The following is a 22,184-nucleotide window of genomic DNA, read 5'->3' on the forward strand; positions in this document are numbered from 1 at the left end:
TGTCTGTGAACCAATCTGTCTCTTAAGGATCTACCCTTCCGGAATGTGATCTGAGGGGATGGGCCCAATACATCCCTGATGACCGAATCCATTTTACGAATGTTCCAATATTTTCTGAAAACCTGTTTCGCTGCATTTGCTCCATTATCAAATGTTGTGATCATCCGGATCATGTCACAACCCTCATTAATCTTGGTCTTAGGAATAAGCAGTTTGATACGTTTTTTAGAAAACGCCATCTTAAAAGCCAGTCTAAGTACATCATCAGGATAGCCCATATCCCTAAAACGAGATATAAGATCCCCTGCTTGACATATGAACTCATGGCTAGATGAACAGTTTCTATTAAGTTAAGGTATTGGCCCCTAGGGAGGCCCATCTTAGCCATCGGCTTTCTGTACACCTCCATGTGTAGTTCCCCATCATTTGAGGTGCCAATTAATACATTTAAAAATGGAAGAAAGTGTACATCAATCTCAAAAGTGAACTTGAGGCCTATTTCATTTGTGTTTAGCCAACCTGCAAACTCGACAAACTCCTCCCTAGTGCCTTGCCAAATGACAAAAATGTCATCAATATATCGTGTCCACAGTTCCACCTTATCGATCAATGGTATTGCCTCATCACCAAAGACCATAGTTTCCTCCCACCAGCCCAGGAGCAAGTTGGCATATGTGGGGGCACATGGGTTTCCCATGGCAGTGCCCCTGAGCTGGTGGTAGAAACTAACATTAAATAGAAAGTAGTTCCTTGTCAATAGGAAATACAAGAGTTTCACCAAGAGGATTGGTTTTTCTACAGGTTGTTGGAACGATAGACAGCCCATATTTTTGTTATTTGTTTGCCCTGTGAGTCTATTTATACCTTTTTAACCCATTAGTGACTGCCCCATAGTGTTTTTACGTTGGTCACTAATGGGCTTTATTCCGATGCCTTTTTACGTCACTGGATCGGAATAAATAAACAGAGCAGGGAACCCTTAAATCTCCCTGCTCTCAGCTGCCAGAGGTGCATTTTCGAGAGGTTTTTGTGTGATGGAGAAAGACCAGGCTGTGGAAGCCAAAGCAGAATCAGTTCTGCTGTAAGTTTTATGTTAGTCGAGCATATCGAGCAAATTTAGAGAAGTAATTCCAATCAGATATTCATCAGGGTTATAAATATCGATTATGGTAAAATCCTTTTAATTTATAATTTGAGGGAAATAATAAAAAACTTTTTCAGAATTTTTTTCTTTACTTGAAACCATTTACCATCTTAAATAACATTATAGATTTATAGTACAGACTGTTAGGGTTATAGTGATACCGTGTTTTTCAGCCATTAAGTAAAAAAAAAATTCTATGTAAAAACATTGTCCCCATCTCTAAAGACTGGCATTTTTTATGCCAGTCTAAGTGGAGGCAGTTGGAGTGAATTGTGCCAAATTTATTAAAAGGAGCACGCCTCTTATTCGATGTGTCACACTTTCTACCTGGCTGAAAAGGAAATGAAATTTACGACTGCTGTGAGACAAATTTTGCTTCATTTCCTCCTATTCTGCATAATAAATCAGGCACAAACGGCGTCTCCTTTGAAGACTTCGCCCAATGTTCTTATCACTTTCCAAATTTTCTTGCGTCATCACTTGTGACATTTTAGCACCAAAACCTGGCAAAAACTCAATAATAAATGTGGGCCATCGTATTTACACACTTGTTTCCTCTTTTTTTTTCCAGTTATTTATAAATAATTTTTATTAAAATTTTTTATATCTGATACTGTGATTTTTTATGAATTAATAATACTTAAACATAATAATGTATTTGCATACATATATATATATATATATATATATATATATATATATATATATATATATATATATATATATATATATATATATATATATGCAGATACATTCGACTGTGTACTAATAAGTATGACACAACAACAGGTATCATAGACAGACAGTCCTAGGATCCTTCTATGGTCCTTGGGCTGATTACCCAAACAAGGTATGGGTATAAATCGTGCACTGGGCATATCTGTGACACAATCAAGGGGGGGAGTCTGCTTTTTGCTTTTGCCCCTTGTATGCCTCAATCAACTATTATTGCGCCATATAAGGGGTTAAATGACAGAGATCAGAGGTGGGCCAGCTACTGATCAATGCGAGGTAAGGCCCCATGCACACAACCATAATTTTGATCAAAATACAGATCCATTCATTTCTATGGCCCACAGACACCTTCCCGTATATTTACGGGTAAGTGTCTGGGCCGTGGAAATGACCCGCAAAAAATAGGACATGTCCTATTTTTTATTTTTGCGGACCATGCTCCCATACTTTATAATGGGAGAGCGGTCCGCAAATGCGAGTGACAGTCTGTGTCATTACGGACCATGCACAAGGCTACGGCAATGTGCAGGGTACCTAATAGGTCGGTGGGGGTCCTCTGGGAACCTAAGACTATATGAAATTTATACAGAAAAATACAGGACCAATAACTTTGTAAGCAGTTACTATTTGTGCGTTAATAATTTATTCAGCCACTAGATGGCACTACCACCAAACATTCTCCCATCTGACTTTTCTCACTTACTGCAGCTATTATATAATATAATAACAAAGATCTATACTGACTATTTTTCCATTAGACACTTTGTCTGCCTCACTGTAACTACCAGGTGGCACTTTTCTGTGAAATGTTCAGCAAATTTAATGTATAACATTTATTCCTATCCCTGAAATGAAATCCACTCACAGATAGGGCTGTACTCAATAATCTGAGCAGTATCGTATTTGTCAAACTGCGGGATTTGTCTGCTACTACTACTTTAATGCAATATCAGACACAGTTAAATACATCATCAGCAGCAGCACAAATCTCACAGGTTGCTACAATGTATCAGTCTGCACAGCTGGCCTAGACTGGATGCAATTGTATTCACTTCTCAGTTAAAACAGGACTAGCTTTTTACTGATTTGTAGCCTGTGACTGTAAACAAGAGTGTTCCCATTCACTGACAGCAAACAAATATTTTTAAAATTAAGAGAAATTGAAATACAGTCTTTCCTATGTGCACCCCCCAGCTTGTGTTCAGTAGTCGCAGTCTTTCCTATGTGCACACTCCCCCAGCTGGTGTTCAGTAGTCGGAGTCTCTCCTATGTGCACCCCCCAGCTTGTGTTCAGTAGTCGCAGTCTTTCCTATGTGCACACTCCCCCAGCTGGTGTTTGCAGTCTCTCCTATGTGCACCCCCCAGCTTGTGTTCAGTAGTCGCAGTCTTTCCTATGTGCACACTCCCCCAGCTGGTGTTTGCAGTCTCTCCTATGTGCACCCCCCAGCTTGTGTTCAGTAGTCGCAGTCTTTCCTATGTGCACACTCCCCCAGCTGGTGTTCAGTAGTCGCAGTCTTTCCTATGTGCACACTCCCCCAGCTGGTGTTCAGTAGTCGCAGTCTCTCCTATGTGCACCCCCTAGCTTGTGTTCAGTAGTCGCATTCTTTCCTATGTGCACACTCCCCCAGCTGGTGTTCAGTAGTCGCAGTCTCTCCTATGTGCACCCCCTAGCTTGTGTTCAGTAGTCGCATTCTTTCCTATGTGCACACTCCCCCAGCTGGTGTTCAGTAGTCGCAGTCTCTCCTATGTGCACCCCCCAGCTTGTGTTCAGTAGTCGCTGTCTCTCATATGTGCACCCCTCCCAGCTGGTGTTCAGTAGCCTCCTATGCACTACAGATGAGTCATCTTTGCAAAGAAGGTCAGTGACAAGGATACACTGAAATGTAAGTTTTGTTAACGGAATAATTGTTTTATGTCACATACATGGTAGCAGTTTGTCTCCTGTCTACTTCATCTGAATTATTTTTCTAAAGACATTAGTATGGAATATGAAAGTAGAACAAGTAAGCAGTGGAGAAATCAAATACTCTACCATTTTAAGAAAATAGCCTGTGTCTACTTGTTGCTCCTTTAATCCGCTCCTGGTCCTCTGTCTGCAGATGGTGCAAATTTTTTGCGGGAATTTCTGAAACTAAAAATCAGTTCCATTCATCTAAATGAGTCCATGAACCTGCTGCAGAAACAACCCATTAGGCTGAGTTCACACAGGGCGGATATGCTGCGTAACCACCATGTGTGCCGCAGAGAATTCCGGCTGAAAAAGTGCACCAAATTGTGGTGCAGTTTTCCGGACGGAATGTCCTCTGCGGAAAACTTCAGGAAAAAAAAATTGATACTTACCATTACGACGCGTCCCCCTGATGTCATGACGCTCTGCAGTCCTTGGAAGAAACACAGACTTTTGGGTAAGTATAAGATTTTTTTTTCCAGCTATTTGTTGCGGGATTTACCTCCCCATTGAATTCAATGGGAAAATCCTGCAACAAATAAGCAGCGTTTACGCAAATACACTTGACATTAAAAATGTATTAAAAAAAACGCACTGCGTGTCAAGTTCTGTTTCAGCTCAGCATTTATGCAGAGTGTGGATGAGATTTGTTCTATCTCATCCACTTTGCTGCTACTGTATTATGCTGTGGATTTTCCACAACAAAATCCGTTGAGGAAAATCTGATGAATGGAAGAATCTGCTGAATTGCTTTGTGTGAATCCACCCTCCCCCTCCTATCTTTCCTACTTGTTGGTTAACGTTACTGTGGTTCGGGAGGGTGAGAGCCCTGTGTAGGTTCACTCAGCCGTTATTTAAGGGGGATAAAGCCAGTCTAATCTGAGCCCATACTTCTCATGAACTTTAGCTATAAAAGGGTCCTCTTGTATTATACAAACAGGGATGTGTTTTTTTTACCATGAAAATAAAACGGTAAAAAAAAATATTCACTTATTCATAAGTGGGTATACTGAAATATTTTTTTTTTTACTATTTAATGACCTTATAACACATGCAGGTGATCACATTCCATATAAGCAGTGGCATAGCTATAGTGGTTGCACTAGTGACCGGGCCCCAAAGCCAGGGGGACCCCAAGCGCCCGCCCGCACCACCTCTGTAAAACAAAGTTAATGGGGCTGCTGCACAAGCAGCATGAAAACCGGAGGCTGTGGAACATGAAAAAAACAAGCAGCTTGCACCCAGCAGAAAAGAGATTCCGCCCACCAGTCTGGGCTTTCTATTTTTAGGGTCAGTTCACACGTTGAATAAATACTCCGGAAAATCCGTAGCAAACACAGTAGCAGAAAAGTGGATGAGCTAAAACAAAACTCATCCACACGAGTAAATACTGAGCGGAAAAAAACGCTGCGAAATTGACCAGCGTTGAAGAATTTTATTCCGCAGCATGTCAATTGTATTTGCGTAAACGCTACTTATTCGTTGTGGGTTTTCCCTATTGAATTCAATGGGAGGTAAATGGGACAAAAAAACGTACTAAATAGTGGTGCACTTTTTCGGCTGGAATGTCCACTGTGGAAAACTGCACGTAAAAAATAGACATACTTACCCTCTGATGTCTTTCAGACCGTCCTCCTGGGATGACGTTTCATCCCATGTGACCGCTGCAGCCTGTGATTGTCTGCAGCGATCACATGGGATAAAACGTCATCCAAGGAGCCCGGACTGGACTAAGAAGCAGAGAATTCTGGGTACGTTTAAGATTTTTGATTTCAGAGTTGCATTATTTGCGGTGGAATAGCAGTTTTTCTGCCACAAGAAAACGCAACATCTGCTATTTGTTGCGGATTTTACCTCCACAATGAATTCAACGGGGAAAGCCGGCAACAAAAAATCAGCGATTACGCTAATACAATTTACATGCTGAGGATTAAAAGTCCGCACCGCAGGTCAACTCCTGAGCGTTTTTTTCCGCTTATTATTTACGCTGTGTGTGGATGAGATTTGTTCAAATCTCATCCTCTTTGCTGCTACTGTAATATGCTGCGGATTTTCGTGGTTTAGGGCCTGTTCACATTACATTTGCCTACCGTTTGGTCTTTCCGTTCATCTGCTCCGTCAGAGGAACAGATGAACGGAAAGACGAGCGTAAAGTATCGTTTCCGTTTGCATTACAATTGATTTCAATGGTATTTTTCTCTTTCAGCTGGTTTCAGTTTGCCTCCATTCCACTAGGTTTCCGTTTTTTTGACAGAAATCAATGGTAATGCAAACGGAAACGATACTTTACGTTTGTATTTCCGTTCATCTGTTCCTCTGATAATGTGTACAGGCCCTAAACCACTGTTTTTCGGCTGTTGTCCTGAGGCTGTGATTTACAATATTTATTTGAGCCTCTCTTGTTTTGCAACCAAGGGAAGATGCAATGCTCATTTTGATAACATACACCAATCTAAGGCTGTACCAGTAGTGTGCCGCATGGCCAAGAACTGCACAACAAACCGCGTGCTATGAGATGCAGGCTTTGGCCACATGGCTTGTATGGGTGAAACATGTTGGTAGCATGTTTTTAACGTGTATAAGCTGCGTGGCCAAAACACGTGCGGTTCTTGGAACATGGAAAGCTGATTTCTTATACACCAAGGATAGAAAGATTATATACTAGAAGCAACTCAGTCATCTTTGGGGAAAAATAAGAATATAAGAGAATTGCTATACACTTACTGAGGTATATATTAATTGTATATCAGTGTTATTTAGACAATATAGAGCACTGTTATTAGATTATTTTGTCTGGCGCTGTTATCTGGTCACTGTATGTTGGTACTATGTGGTCACTGTATGTTGGTATTATGTGGTCACTGTATGTTGATATTATGTGGTCACTGTATGTTGGTATTATGTGGTCACTGTATGTTGATATTATGTGGTCACTGTATGTTGGTATTATGTGGTCACTGTATGTTGGTACTATGTGGTCACTGTATGTTGGTACTATGTGGTCACTGTATGTTGGTACTATGTGGTCACTGTATGTTGGTACTATGTGGTCACTGTATGTTGGTATTATGTGGTCACTGTATGTTGGTATTATGTGGTCACTGTATGTTGGTATTATGTGGTCACTGTATGTTGATATTATGTGGTCACTGTATGTTGGTATTATGTGGTCACTGTATGTTGGTATTATGTGGTCACTGTATGTTGGTACTATGTGGTCACTGTATGTTGGTATTATGTGGTCACTGTATGTTGGTACTATGTGGTCACTGTATGTTGGTATTATCTGGTCACTGTATGTTGGTACTATGTGGTCACTGTATGTTGGTATTATGTGGTCACTGTATGTTGGTACTATGTGGTCACTGTATGCTGGTACTATGTGGTCACTGTATGTTGGTATTATGTGGTCACTGTATGTTGGTATTATGTGGTCACTGTATGTTGGTACTATGTGGTCACTGTATGTTGGTATTATGTGGTCACTGTATGTTGGTACTATGTGGTCACTGTATGTTGGTATTATGTGGTCACTGTATGTTGGTACTATGTGGTCACTGTATGTTGGTATTATGTGGTCACTGTATGTTGGTACTATGTGGTCACTGTATGTTGGTACTATGTGGTCACTGTATGTTGGTATTATGTGGTCACTGTATGTTGGTATTATGTGGTCACTGTATGTTGGTATTATGTGGTCACTGTATGTTAGTACTATGTGGTCACTGTATGTTGGTATTATGTGGTCACTGTATGCTGGTACTATGTGGTCACTGTATGTTGGTATTATGTGGTCACTGTATGTTGGTACTATGTGGTCACTGTATGTTGGTATTATGTGGTCACTGTATGCTGGTACTATGTGGTCACTGTATGTTGGGACTATGTGGTCACTGTATGTTGGTATTATGTGGTCACTGTATTTTAGTATTATGTGGTCACTGTATGTTGGTATTATGTGGTCACTGTATGTTGGTATTATGTGTTCACTATATGTTGGTATTATGTGGTCACTGTATGTTGGTATTATGTGGTCACTGTATGCTGGTACTATGTGGTCACTGTATGTTGGTACTATGTGGTCACTGTATGTTGGTACTATGTGGTCACTGTATGTTGGTATTATGTGGTCACTGTATGTTGGTACTATGTGGTCACTGTATGTTGGTATTATGTGGTCACTGTATGCTGGTACTATGTGGTCACTGTATGTTGGTATTATGTGGTCACTGTATGTTGGTACTATGTGGTCACTGTATGTTGGTATTATGTGGTCACTGTATGCTGGTACTATGTGGTCACTGTATGTTGGTACTATGTGGTCACTGTATGTTGGTATTATGTGGTCACTGTATGTTGGTATTATGTGGTCACTGTATGTTGGTATTAAGTGGTCACTGTATGTTGGTATTATGTGGTCACTGTATGTTGGTATTATGTGGTCACTATATGTTGGTATTATGTGGTCACTGTATGTTGGTATTATGTGGTCACTGTATGCTGGTACTATGTGGTCACTGTATGATGGTACTATGTGGTCACTGTATGTTGGTATTATGTGGTCACTGTATGCTGGTACTATGTGGTCACTGTATGTTGGTATTATGTGGTCACTGTATGTTGGTACTATGTGGTCACTGTATGTTGGTATTATGTGGTCACTGTATGCTGGTACTATGTGGTCACTGTATGTTGGTACTATGTGGTCACTGTATGTTGGTATTATGTGGTCACTGTATGTTGGTATTAAGTGGTCACTGTATGTTGGTATTATGTGGTCACTGTATGTTGGTATTATGTTGTCACTGTATGTTGGTATTAAGTGGTCACTGTATGTTGGTATTATGTGGTCACTGTATGTTGGTATTATGTGGTCACTATATGTTGGTATTATGTGGTCACTATATGTTGGTATTATGTGGTCACTATGTTGGTACTATGTGGTCACTGTATGTTGGTACTATGTGGTCACTGTATGTTGGTATTATGTGGTCACTGTATGTTGGTACTATGTGGTCACTGTATGTTGGTATTATGTGGTCACTGTATGTTGGTACTATGTGGTCACTGTATGTTGGTATTATGTGGTCACTGTATGCTGGTACTATGTGGTCACTGTATGTTGGTACTATGTGGTCACTGTATGTTGGTATTATGTGGTCACTGTATGTTGGTATTAAGTGGTCACTGTATGTTGGTATTATGTGGTCACTGTATGTTGGTATTATGTGGTCACTGTATGTTGGTATTAAGTGGTCACTGTATGTTGGTATTATGTGGTCACTGTATGTTGGTATTATGTGGTCACTATATGTTGGTATTATGTGGTCACTATGTTGGTACTATGTGGTCACTGTATGTTGGTATTATGTGGTCACTGTGTGCTGGTACTATGTGGTCACTGTATGTTGGTACTATGTGGTCACTGTATGTTGGTATTATGTGGTCACTGTATGTTGGTATTATCTGGTCACTGTATGTTGGTACTATGTGGTCACTGTATGTTCGTATTATGTGGTCACTGTATGCTGGTACTATGTGGTCACTGTATGTTGGTACTATGTGGTCACTGTATGTTGGTACTATGTGGTCACTGTATGTTCGTATTATGTGGTCACTGTATGCTGGTACTATGTGGTCACTGTATGTTGGTACTATGTGGTCACTGTATGTTGGTACTATGTGGTCACTGTATGTTGGTATTATGTGGTCACTGTATGTTGGTATTATGTGGTCACTGTATGTTGGTATTATGTGGTCACTGTATGTTGGTATTATGTGGTCACTGTATGTTGGTATTATCTAGTCACTGTATGTTGGTACTATGTGGTCACTGTATGTTGGTATTATGTGGTCACTGTATGCTGGTACTATGTGGTCACTGTATGTTGGTACTATGTGGTCACTGTATGTTGGTACTATGTGGTCACTGTATGTTGGTATAATGTGGTCACTGTATGTTGGTACTATGTGGTCACTGTATGTTGGTATTATGTGGTCACTGTATGCTGGTACTATGTGGTCACTGTATGTTGGTACTATGTGGTCACTGTATGTTGGTATTATGTGGTCACTGTATGTTGGTATTATGTGGTCACTGTATGTTGGTATTATGTGGTCACTGTATGCTGGTACTATGTGGTCACTGTATGTTGGTACTATGTGGTCACTGTATGTTGGTATTATGTGGTCACTGTATGTTGGTACTATGTGGTCACTGTATGTTGGTATTATGCGGTCACTGTATGTTGGTATTATCTGGTCACTGTATGTTGGTACTATCTGGTCACTGTATGTTGGTATTATGTGGTCACTGTATGTTGGTATTATGTGGTCACTGTATGTTGGTATTATGTGGTCACTGTATGTTGGTATTATGTGGTCACTGTATGTTGGTATTATGTGGTCACTGTATGTTGGTATTATGTGGTCACTGTACGTTGGTACTATGTGGTCACTGTATGTTGGTATTATGTGGTCACTGTATGTTGGTATTATGTGGTCACTGTATGTTGGTATTATGTGGTCACTGTATGTTGGTACTTTGTGGTCACTGTATGTTGGTACTATGTGGTCACTGTATGTTGGTACTATGTGGTCACTGTATGTTGGTACTATGTGGTCACTGTATGTTGGTATTATGTGGTCACTGTATGTTGGTACTATGTGGTCACTGTATGTTGGTATTAAGTGGTCACTGTATGTTGGTATTATGTGGTCACTGTATGTTGTTATTATGTGGTCACTGTATTTTGGTATTATGTGGTCACTGTATGGGGTATTCAATTAGGTAACTGCTACTTAGGTACTGTACAGTATATTATTTTTGCAGTGAATGATGTTGGTGGCACTCTATAGTATTATTTTTTGGCCAATGCATGACACTTATAACTACTGTAGGTACGGTTTTGTATGGTTATTTATGCACTAATTAACAGTAAACCCTATGGGAAGAGGGTGCCAACAGAAAGTTCCACACAGGACATCATTCAAAGTAAGTCTGGTCTTGCGGTTAATTCACATTTCCCTATAAGCTCCTAGTTGGGACCCCTAAAGCGTCAGTCTAGTTAAATCTCAGCCTGCATTATGGTGCATTCTGGGAATTCACGCTAATAGACCCAGCTGAGAGAACATTATACCTTTTATGTTAACAGTATTGTAGTAAAGCCATTGTATTTTGTATTAACATTTAATAAAGAGACTGTTTAAACCCTATGATCTTATATATAGATTTAAAAACAGAAAATGAATGGCTGTCTTAGTCATTGTCTAGGCCTTTTCAGTTCATATTAATAATAGATTCAGGATATAATAACTACCTGTAGTCTGCATTTTGGCAATATTACCATTACAATGTACTCATTCAATACTTATTCTGGGAACTGAATGGTAAATCAATATTCATAACATAGTTATAAGGAGGAAGGAAATAATAAATCAGGAAAATAATAAAAAAAACTTAGCGGAACATTTGATTTCTTGTTACAACTCATGCCAGTTCACTATTTGCACAATAGTCTTGGATATTAAAGTAGGTATTAAAGTTGATTTCTCATTGTAATTTGTCAGTTTCTGGATGTCATCCACTATGGATTAACCAGTGGCTGCCTGGGCACCTTTCCACCTGCAGAAGTGATCTGGCACGGATTGCCGCGCAGGGCTGGCATCGGAGGTGGAAGTTACTATTAGCGACTGGTGCTCACAGCTGCTCAGTAGAACTTATTATTAGCAGAGCAGCGAGCTGCATGGGAGAACGAGGAACCTTAGTAAAAATGGGCAGGGTTTTTGTGTCATTATTAGCTGGCACTGTTGTGGCGACTCTGACGCTGTCTAATTTTTGGGGGCTCCGTTGCAGTTTTAGGGTAGCAATGCGGGCTGCACTGAAGATAACTTAAAGAGGCTCTGTCACCACATTATAAGTGCCCTATATTGTACATGATGTGATCGGCACTGTAATGTAGATTACAGCAGTGTTTTTTATTTAGTTATAACCTATATTAGCTTTATGCTAATAAGTTTCTCAATGGACAACTGGGCGTGTTTTACTTTTTGGCCATGTGGGCGTTGTACAGATGAGTGTATGACGCTGACCAATCAGTGACCAATCAGCGTCATACACTTCTCTCCATTCATTTACACAGCACATAGTGATCTTAATAGATCACCATGTGCAGCCACATACACACACATTAACGTTACTGCAGTGTCCTGACAATGAATATACATCACTAACCAGCCAGGACATGATGTCTATTCAGAATCCTGACACTTCGCTAATACAATCCTGACACTAGAGCACAGCAAGCGTAATCTCGTTTGAATCTTGTGGCTGTGTTTTCTTGTATGCATATTGGCAAAAATGAAAACAGATTGTCAGATATATATTTTTTTAAATCTGCTGGAATCAAAATATTTAGCAAAAAATACATAGGGCAACAAATGCGTGACAGCAGTTTTTTTTACGGCCGTCACACGGCTGCATTAGAATCAATGTACTACTACGGGGCTATTAAAACGCCTGTTTTTGTAACGGCCCGTGAAAAAATAGGATATGTCCTATTTTTGCCCATTTTCATGGATCCCTTTAATAGACGCATGTCTATGAGGGATCTGTGAAATCGGTTCCTGCATGGATGCAAATCGGCCTGTGAAAAACGGCCGTTTTTCATGGCTGATTTAACAGCCGTTTGTGTGAATAAGCCCTTAGTGAACATATTCTTCATCTTGGCCCTTGTTGAATATAATTGGTTGCCCTCTGCTGGAGTCAAGGATGGCACTTCCTACGCACATAATGAGCGCCTCTGGTACAGACAATACTGGTACAGAAGCTTCTCAGGAGGAAATCCATCTACTTACAATGGATCAGGGAAACAAGTTAGATGTGCTATTTATCAGTCTGGCAAGTTGGGAAATGACCCTTGTAGCACTTGCAGTGGCATCGATATTTTTTGTCAAAATTTAGGATCTGCCCTGACAAAAATCAGCCAGTTATTTGTTAAGGGTATGTGCACACGCTAGCTACCTTTTACGTCTGAAAAGACAGACTGTTTTCAGGAGAAAACAGCTGCCTCGTTTCAGACGTAAAAGCTCCTCCTCGTATTATGTGAGGCGTCTTTGACGCTCGTAAATCTTGAGCTGCTCTTCATTGACTTCAATGAAGAACGGCTCAAATTACGTTGCAAAGAAGTGTCCTGCACTTCTTTGCCGAGGCAGTCATTTTACGCGTCATCGTTTGACAGCTGTCAAACGACGACGCGTAATTGACAGGTCGTCTGCACAATACGTCGGCAAACCCATTCAAATGAATGGGCAGATGTTTGCCGACGTATTGTAGCCCTATTTTCAGATGTAAAATGAGGCATAATACGCCTCGTTTACACCTGAAAATAGGTCGTGTGAACCCAGCCTAAAACACATTCCCTGTTCTTGTTGTCTTGTAAATAACACAGCAGCCATGTTTTTTTCTCACTATCTTCTCTGTCGGCAATTTTCTGCTATTATTGCTTTCTTCTGTGTAAATGAATGACAGGAGCGTCAGCATAATAATCCCTGTCTATACAGGGATAGACAGAAAGGAAGTGTTATATTTGTGCCTAAGTCATTTTGTAGGCAAACCGATGAACTGGTTTCCCAGCAAGGTGACCACCACTTTACGCTGAAAGCTACATGGAGAGATGGTGGTCACCTTGTGTCACATGGACTGTTACATATAATGCAAAAAGGCAATAGTATTCAAGTAAATTGGTCAAGGGGGTGAAGTATATTATAGAGGACAAAATGCAAGAATATCCCGATAAGAAATATTGTCATCAAATATTAATAAATACATGAAATATGTTATTCTAAAAACTTTTCAATTTCTCTGTGTTATGAGGGCACCCGAACCGACAAGTTCAGTTTTAATTGTTATTTTTGTAAAACTTATATTATATTGTATATATAAAACTAAGAAAGACTTATTATCGCATGTTGTCTATTGACTTTAGAGAAATCTGTATTTATTCTCAGCTAATATCAGTATAACACTGTGTTTTGGATGAGATAGCTCGTCTTAAGCGCAGATTTAATAGCCAGACATTTGTTCTAAAGGTGACCTGGGAAAAAACGGACGCAGGTTTTTCTAAAATGAAAACGTTTAGCAGACAGGACAGTGTGATAAATAGCTGTCCTCGTATTGAAAAAAACATTAAATTTTTCTAAAAATGGAATTTATATATCAGTAGACTCTTGTCATGGACTTTTGAATGCACTGCGAAATTTGGATACAATTCTTAATTGGTTTAAATTTATATCTATGAATGTATTTTGATACTAGTGTGAACATCGTTTTGTTGATATTCTTTAATAATATATAAACTAATCTGTAATATGTTTTGTACAAGAATAGTGAAATATAGGGGGCTTTCCAATCCTATCGGTATCACTACTAGTACATTGTAAACACACGCACTGCAATTTATATGTAGTTCTTTAAGGCTGTATTCACATCACCGTCTGTGTTCCGTTGAGGGGTTCCGTCTGAGGTTTCCGTGGGGTAACCCCTCAGTGAAAAGGCAAACGGTTACGGAAACCTAGCTAATGATTTCCATCTGTCACCTTTGTGACAGGGTTCCTTTGTTTTGACAGAATCAATAGCGCAATCGACTGCGGTATTGGTTCCGTCAAGAACAACGGAACCCTGTCACAATGGTGACAGACGGAAATCATTAGCTAGGTTTCCGTAACCATTGAGTTCAATGGTGAGGGAAACTAAAACTTAGGTGTCCGTTTGCCTTTCCGTTGAGGGGTTAACCCGACGGAAACCTCAGACGGAAACCCTCAACGGAAGGGCAATGGTGAAATGGAGAAAGGGGGTGGTGCGGTCAAATGGGTACAGTACGGCAATGATGTAGATAAAACTAGAGCTGCAGTGGCTTTAGAGCAAGTCCCTAAAAAGTACTGACACTAAAGTCACAAATCTGAGTGATCTCCCTCATAAGTGCACCCCGGGGACCGGAACAGATCCAAAAGTGACAGTCCCTAAATCTGGGAAATCTTAAATGCCGCCTTATCCAATGCATTTTGCCATCGTAGCTCATCAGGAATAAGTCATGTCAGTCTGGGATCCGTGAAAATAAATGGTATGTCAATAATAACTTTTGTAGATAGCTTATAGCCTAACTCCATTGCAGTAATTGTATATACATAGTGTAGTTAATAATGCGGAGTGGCCCCAATCACCGGTTAAGTGTTTGGCTTCTGGAACATTGAGGCTAAACTAAGGAGGGCCATTCTAAAAAGGGAAAGTAAGATGATTGGGGATTTCAAGAGAGTGGACATATTCATGCCATGGGAAGAGAGTGAGGTGGATGGCAAGGAATACAATCCCTAAGCCTCCCATATTTACATGAAATACCCTCCGATTATGTTGGATATATGCATATTCCTACTCTTCTTACTGCCCTAAGTGCATTCTGCGGAATGTTTTAGTTGCTTAGCAACCACTTACCTTCCACTCCGGGTGACCACCAGGTCAGTGCATATAGTTACATGTATTGTTCTGAAGTGGTCACCGGAAATTCTTCATGGGGTTGCAAGAAAACCCAGTGCGTGTGCTGGATACCGGGATAGGTGGGAACACAAGCCATTCTGCATTGGCCGAGGTATTTAAATATAGGGCTAGGGCAGAGATCTGAAACCCGGGGAAGGAAAGCCTTTCTATGACTATGTTGAAATGTTATTTGTTATAATGAATGTAGATTTTCTAATCATTATATTAGATCATATAGATATTTAACATATTCATACTCAGTTTATGTGTTTTTTTGTCTTTGCAGCAAAAGAAGATTTCCAAAGGCCTGCATCCTATGTAATGCAAGATTGTTTGCCTTAGACATTTTTCAGAAACTGGAAAATGTAGAAAACACGTAACTTCTGGAAGAAACACGTGTCGCTGAAGAAGCCTCAAATAACAGATCTACACAGAATGAAATGAACAAAATGTAAATGACTCTTTATGAAGAGATACTGCAGTATGTCGACCAATGGAAGACTTGGTCTCTTAGTAATATTTTCTTTCTATTTTTATAAAACATGTTTTTAGCTTTCTGTTCTACACAAGTGCATTATTATGTTGAAGAATTTTTGTTGAAATCTGAAACACACCTGGATTCAGTGCAATGTGTTTTAGAAGGAAAAGACAAACTCTAGATGCAAAAAGTTGTTGTTTTTTTTGTGATCATTGCCATTCACTGAAAGTAGAACACTGTATCCAGTCTAGTAGAGCTGCTGGCTTGATGTGAATGAATGGGAAAATAGAAACTTTACATTCGTTTGTAAGTTACAATCTCAGCGGTGTCTTGTCGTTTCCGTTTCCTATCTCAAGTGACGCTACAAGCTTTATGTTCAACGCACACACCACAAATAAATATATAATGATATATATATACACTGAATGGCCACTTTATTAGAGACACCCATCTAGAAGCGCTTTGGACCACCTTTGAACTTCAGCACCACAGCAATTCATCGAGGCATAGATTCCGCTAGGTGTTAAAAATTGTTCTGTAGAAATATTGGCCCGTGCGGACAGGATAGCTTCTCACAGTTGTCGCTGACGTGTCCTTCTGCCATAGGGTAAACAGCTGCCATGAAGGGATGAATTTGGTTGGCTACAATGCTTAGCCCTACTGTTCAACTGTCCATCCATAGACATCAGAGGACCCAGGGTGTGCCAAGAAAACATACCTCACCCCATTACTCCTCCTCCACCAGCCTGAACTCGTTTTACCTGACAGGTAGGGTTCATCAATTCATGCTGCTTATGCCAATTTCTAAACCTCCCATCAGCATGGTGCAACGGAAATGTGGAGTCATCTGACCTAGCGATATTTTTCCACTGCTCAGTGATGCAATCTTCGCGCTCTTTTGCTCATTGGAGTCTTGCCTTTCTTTTTCCCTAAGACAGCATTGGCATTTAAACTCGTCGTCTGCTGTTATAGCCCATCCGTAAAAGGAACACAAATTGCGCGTTCAGACACATTAGTTGGCGCACCAGCGTTTTATTCCGCTGCAATATGCTTCACTGTGCACCGCCTGTTCGGCAAAACTATTTTTGACATCCTCCTCTGACCCCTTTTGTCGACAAGCTGTTTATGTCCACAGGATCCCCTATTGCTGTATGTTTTTCCTCTATCACATTATGTTCTTGACACCATTACATGACAAAACCCCACAAGGTTGGCAGTTTTTCAAATACTGGCCCTGGCTAGTCTAGCAACAATGACCATGTCTTGTTCGAAAATAACAGATCGCTCAATTTTTTTATTCTAATGTGAATTCACACCGAAACTAACACACGGAAAACCTGCTCACTTGATTCTATGCTGCACTCCAGGGTCAATTGTCTAATTTTCATATTGGGAATCTCCAATAGCAGGTGTCTCTGATAAGGTGGCCATTCAGTGTATAAATAAATAAATATATATATATACACACACACACATCTTTACATTATAAGTGTATGTACCAAAGCTATAAATGTAAGTCCAGTCTGACATTGTGACCACTAGTGTGTAACTTTTATCATGTGCAGCAGCCGATCATATTTTGTCCAAAATTGTTAAAATTGGCGTGTTTTATACCATTTACTCAAAGCAGGCTCAACATAGATTGACTACTTTTGAAAAGTCACCCTTACCTTCTGCTGTAAAAAGTGTAGAACGTGCACTGTTGGGCTGGTCTATAACCTTAATTCATATACTGCTCTGTGGGTCAAATAGTAAAGATGCTAAGGGATTATGAACCCTCATTGTCAACTACATTGTTTGGTCAGCCAGAAAACAACTGATATGCTCAAAAAAGTGGTTGTCTATAATTAGAGAAAGGGTGTGAATTTTTCCCAGAAATGGCACCACTATTGTCCATAGGCTGTGACTGGTATTACAGCTATCCCCTTCAAGTGAAAAATAGACAATAGTTGCATTGTTTCTTAAAAAAAGAAGCCGACCCTTTTTTCTAATCCTGGTCAACTCATTTAAATGACGATTGTCTGGCCGTGCCCTACATGTTTTGAATTATAGGTACAGACAATCCCAGGCATAACACAAGTTCCAGATTTCCATTATATTAGTTGCCTTATTCTTCTGTGTGTTTCACACAAATTGGACATTGAGTTCATCACAGGGAAGATCCATCCAGTATGTTCTGTATACAGTAGGAGGTTATTTCATGGGCAGTAATCAATGAGATATCGGGGCATTTACTAATACTTGTGTGCTGCCAAGCGCTATGCTTGTATGTAGTTACGGCGGCATGTCTGCTGTAATCCCCAAGACAACACATTGAATACGGCCACTTGGGAGCTTCACAACTTTAAGGTAAAACCCTTATTTCCAGACAAATATGAAAATGTTGTAGGAGTCGTAAAAAGTGGCGGGAGCTTTATAAATATGGTGTTCAAACTACCACTAGTGTAATTGCATTTACTATAAGTACAGTATACTATATGTGAATTTTGCATATCTATCTATCTATCTATCTATTGCATATCTAATATTTATCTATCCATTTATCTATTGCATATCTATCTATCTCATATCTATCTATCTATCTCATATCTATCTATCTATCTATCTATCTATCTATCTATCTATCTATCTATCTATCTATCTATCTATCTATCTATCTATCTATCTATCTATCTATCTATCTATCTGTCTATCTATCTATCTATCTCATATCTATCTAATCTATCTATCTATCTATCTATCTATCTATCTATCTATCTATCTATTTATCTATCTATATATCTATCTCATATCTATCTATCTATCTATCTATCTATCTATCTATCTATCTATCTATCTATCTATCTATCTATCTATCTATCTATCTATCTATCTATCTAATATCTATCTATCTAATATCTATCTATCTCATATCTATCTATTATCTATCTATCTATCTATCTATCTATCTATCTATCTATCTATCTATCTATCTATCTATCTATCTAATATCTATCTATCTAATATCTATCTATCTAATATCTATCTATCTCATATCTATCTATCTATCTATCTCATATCTATCTATCTATCTATCTATCTATCTATCTATCTATCTATCTATCTATCTATCTATCTATCTATCTATCTTTCTATCTATCTATCTATCTATCTATCTATCTATCTATCTATCTATCTATCTATCTATCTATCTATCTATCTATCTATCTATCTATCTATCTATCTATCTATCTATCTATCTATCTCATATCTATCTATCTCATATCTATCTATCTCTCTATCTATCTATCTGTCTGTCTGTCTGTCTATCTATCTATCATCGCATATCTATCGCATATCCATCCATCCATCCATTGTTTCTGTCTATCTATATAATAGACAAACAAAAGTTCACAATTCGGGTAAATAAGCAATAACATGACCTAACTTCTGTATCAACGTCTACCTGTTTCATAATCCGAGGGTAAACTTTGTGATTCTTTTCAGTGCTGCTATATACTGCTTTCTTATTGTATAAAACGGTTATTTCTAGTTAATTCTTATTGCAATTGTTCTTTAAAAGGTGGCATATGATGAGTTAGCAGATGATAAAGTTGCCAATTCATGGACAAAAACATAACATTTGCAATCAAACAGAACAAGAGATAAGTACATATTATAGACAGAGTCCTCAGCTTTGACCATTAGGCTGGGCTCACATGTGGCGGACTATTACACTGCTGTAAAAATCTGCAGTAAATCTGCAAATATTAATGGATGTATTACAGATTTACATGCAAATTTCACCAAGGATCGAATTAAACAAATCTGAGACAAAATAGAGCACGCTGCAGAAAATCTGCGACATTCACTCAGATCTGTGCAGGTTGTGCAATATAATCACATGTGAACATGGCCTTATTGCGAGTTAAGAGTGCCCCCGCTATTGTAAAAGTCTTAAAAAGCAATTCCCGTCACTGCTTGATATTAACATATGAAGAACAGTAAACATTCAATTCAATGATGAATTGGTTTGGAAAATGTTTCGCGTTGTTCTGGGTTTTACTACCATCATGCAGTAGATGGGCCAAGCATTTTAAATCGTTTTTGTCCTTGGGGATGCTTTGTCTTGTGTTTATCGGGCAGGTTTGTCAATACTGTTGTAGGAACAGGTTTTATTGCTGTGTAAAAACTTGTCTAATGTCTGTTACATGGCTCAAGACAAATGTCTTTAAGGCTTCATGCACAAGACCATGTTACGGCTCTAATCAAGTCTATAGGGCCATACTTTTCATCCATATGCCTCCGATTTTTTACGGATTCATACAATTTAGAACAGAAAAATAACTCATGCCATGTTCCACTGGATGCCATATTTCATGAGTTCTCCTGCTTCTAGGAGTAACACAGTACTGAACGAAGCCATCATATGGCACCACATGGATGTACACAAGGCCTTATACTTACAAATGTTCTGAGACAGGCACCAACTCTGACCCATATTAAAAAATCTTAGCAACTGAATGTGAATTAGGCGTAACAGAAAAATGTTCATATCTAAGTGGAAATGCTAAATAAAATTACATTAAACCTTTACTCCACCAAATACAAGAATGAGTGATAATTATTTTGCCGTGTCTACAAGATTGAGTCAGATACTTAAATGCTATGTAGACATTTGAATTTTTTTTATTAAATCAAGGTTTTATGTGTTTTTAAACTTTTAAATTGACCTTTATTTAAATTACAGCTTTTACAATATTCATCCTTTATACACAGAAGCTGTATCATCCTGTCTAAGCTGATTCCCTCAGTTCAGCTGAACTGACGGCTCGGCTGAAAGCTGGTCCTGCGTGTCTCTGTCACAGGATCCACCTAATATTGATCACATCTAAGGTATGAACTTAAATGTAATCATTATTAGCTGGATCATGTATGTTGGAGACATTCAGGACCTGATCTCAGCTGAGCCATCTGTTCAACTGAACTGACGGAATCGTCTGAGAAGGAATGATACAGCCCACAAAGAAGCTGTATCGTCAAAAGTAAAAATAATTTATTTAAGTCAATTTAAAAGTTGTTTAAAAACACATAAAACACTGATTTATTAAATACAATCCTTCCAAAGGTGTACATAGCCTTTAAAGTGCATGTTCATCTTTGAAGACCATGTTACAATTTTTCTTTAGGTGTAATCGACATATGATAAGAACATATTGTGTACATTACATTACTTATATCATACTGATCCTGAGTTACAGCCTTTTTTTTTACTCCAGGGCTCTATTCATATTTCTCCAGTTTCTTATTGAAAATAGTCAACAATTATGTTAACACACAAACCTCTACCCACTTATCTGAGCTCCTCTAATATAGTGGGAAAGTTAGATCAAATTGCTGTACAGTCACTGCTGTAAACACTACACTTCCTAGAATACAAAACACCAGTGCAAGCTGTGCAGACATCGAGGCAGAAAGGAATGTTTGGGGATTTTAGCCCTGAGACTTGTAGAATTGTGAATGCATCTACGGATTATAACACAAGTTAAAAGAAGATTTTAAAGTTACTTAGCTTTCTATGTAGTCTTATTCTATATATGAGTGGTAATTAACCTGCCACAATATGGTAGTCTTAAAAATGGCCCTTGACACCATAACAGAATGCACATCATGTTCAGCCAGGGCCAGATTGGTGGTAAGCATACACACACGCCTGTACAGTCCTGGCCAAATGTTTTGAGACTGACACAAATATAGGTTTTTACAAAGTTTGCTGCTTCCGTTTCTACAGTGGCAATTTGCATTAACTCTGGATTGTTATGAAGAGTGATCAGATGAATTGCAAAGTCATCACTTGCCATGAAAATTAACTTAATCACAAAAACCCCATTTCCACTTCATTTCAGCCCTGCCACAAAATTACCTGCTAACATAATTTCAGCGATCTAGTGAGTTCAGGAGAAAGTGTTAAAGGGAACAAGGTAGCTGATATCACTCATGCTGATTGAATTATAAGAGCGGACGCGTTACTTTAAAAGAAGGATAGTGCTTGAAGTCATCGTCTTCTTCTGTTAACCATGGTTACCTCCAAGGAAACATGTGCAGTCATCATTGCTTTTCATTAAATGGCTTTACAGGCAAGGACATGGCTGTAAGATTGCCCCTAAATCAACCATTTATCAGATCATCAAGAACTTCAAGGAGACAGGTTCAATTGCTGTGAAGAAGGATCCAGGGTGTCCAAGAAAGTCCAAAAAGTGCCAGGACCGGGATCGGTTCAACAACAGTGCAGAGCTTGCTCAGGAATGGCAGCAGGCAGGTGTCAGTGCATCTGCACGCACAAAGAGGCAAAAGCTTTTGGAGTCTGGCC

At 39.1% G+C, this 22,184-nt stretch overlaps 1 protein-coding gene across 1 annotated transcript in view; it reads left to right on the forward strand.

Moving 5' to 3' along the window:
- LOC142743204 (potassium voltage-gated channel subfamily A member 3-like) overlaps window positions 1-18,515 on the forward strand; it is an 81,235-nt gene extending 62,720 nt beyond the window's left edge. Inside the window, exon 2 of the mRNA XM_075853717.1 lies at window positions 15,644-18,515. The gene's annotated coding sequence lies outside the window, so the exon portion shown is untranslated. The remainder of the gene's footprint in view (window positions 1-15,643) is intronic.
- The last annotated feature ends 3,669 nt before the right edge of the window (window positions 18,516-22,184 follow it).

The sequence above is a fragment of the Rhinoderma darwinii genome, chromosome 2 (genome assembly GCF_050947455.1).
Source record: "Rhinoderma darwinii isolate aRhiDar2 chromosome 2, aRhiDar2.hap1, whole genome shotgun sequence".
Classification (NCBI taxonomy): Eukaryota; Metazoa; Chordata; class Amphibia; order Anura; family Rhinodermatidae; genus Rhinoderma; species Rhinoderma darwinii.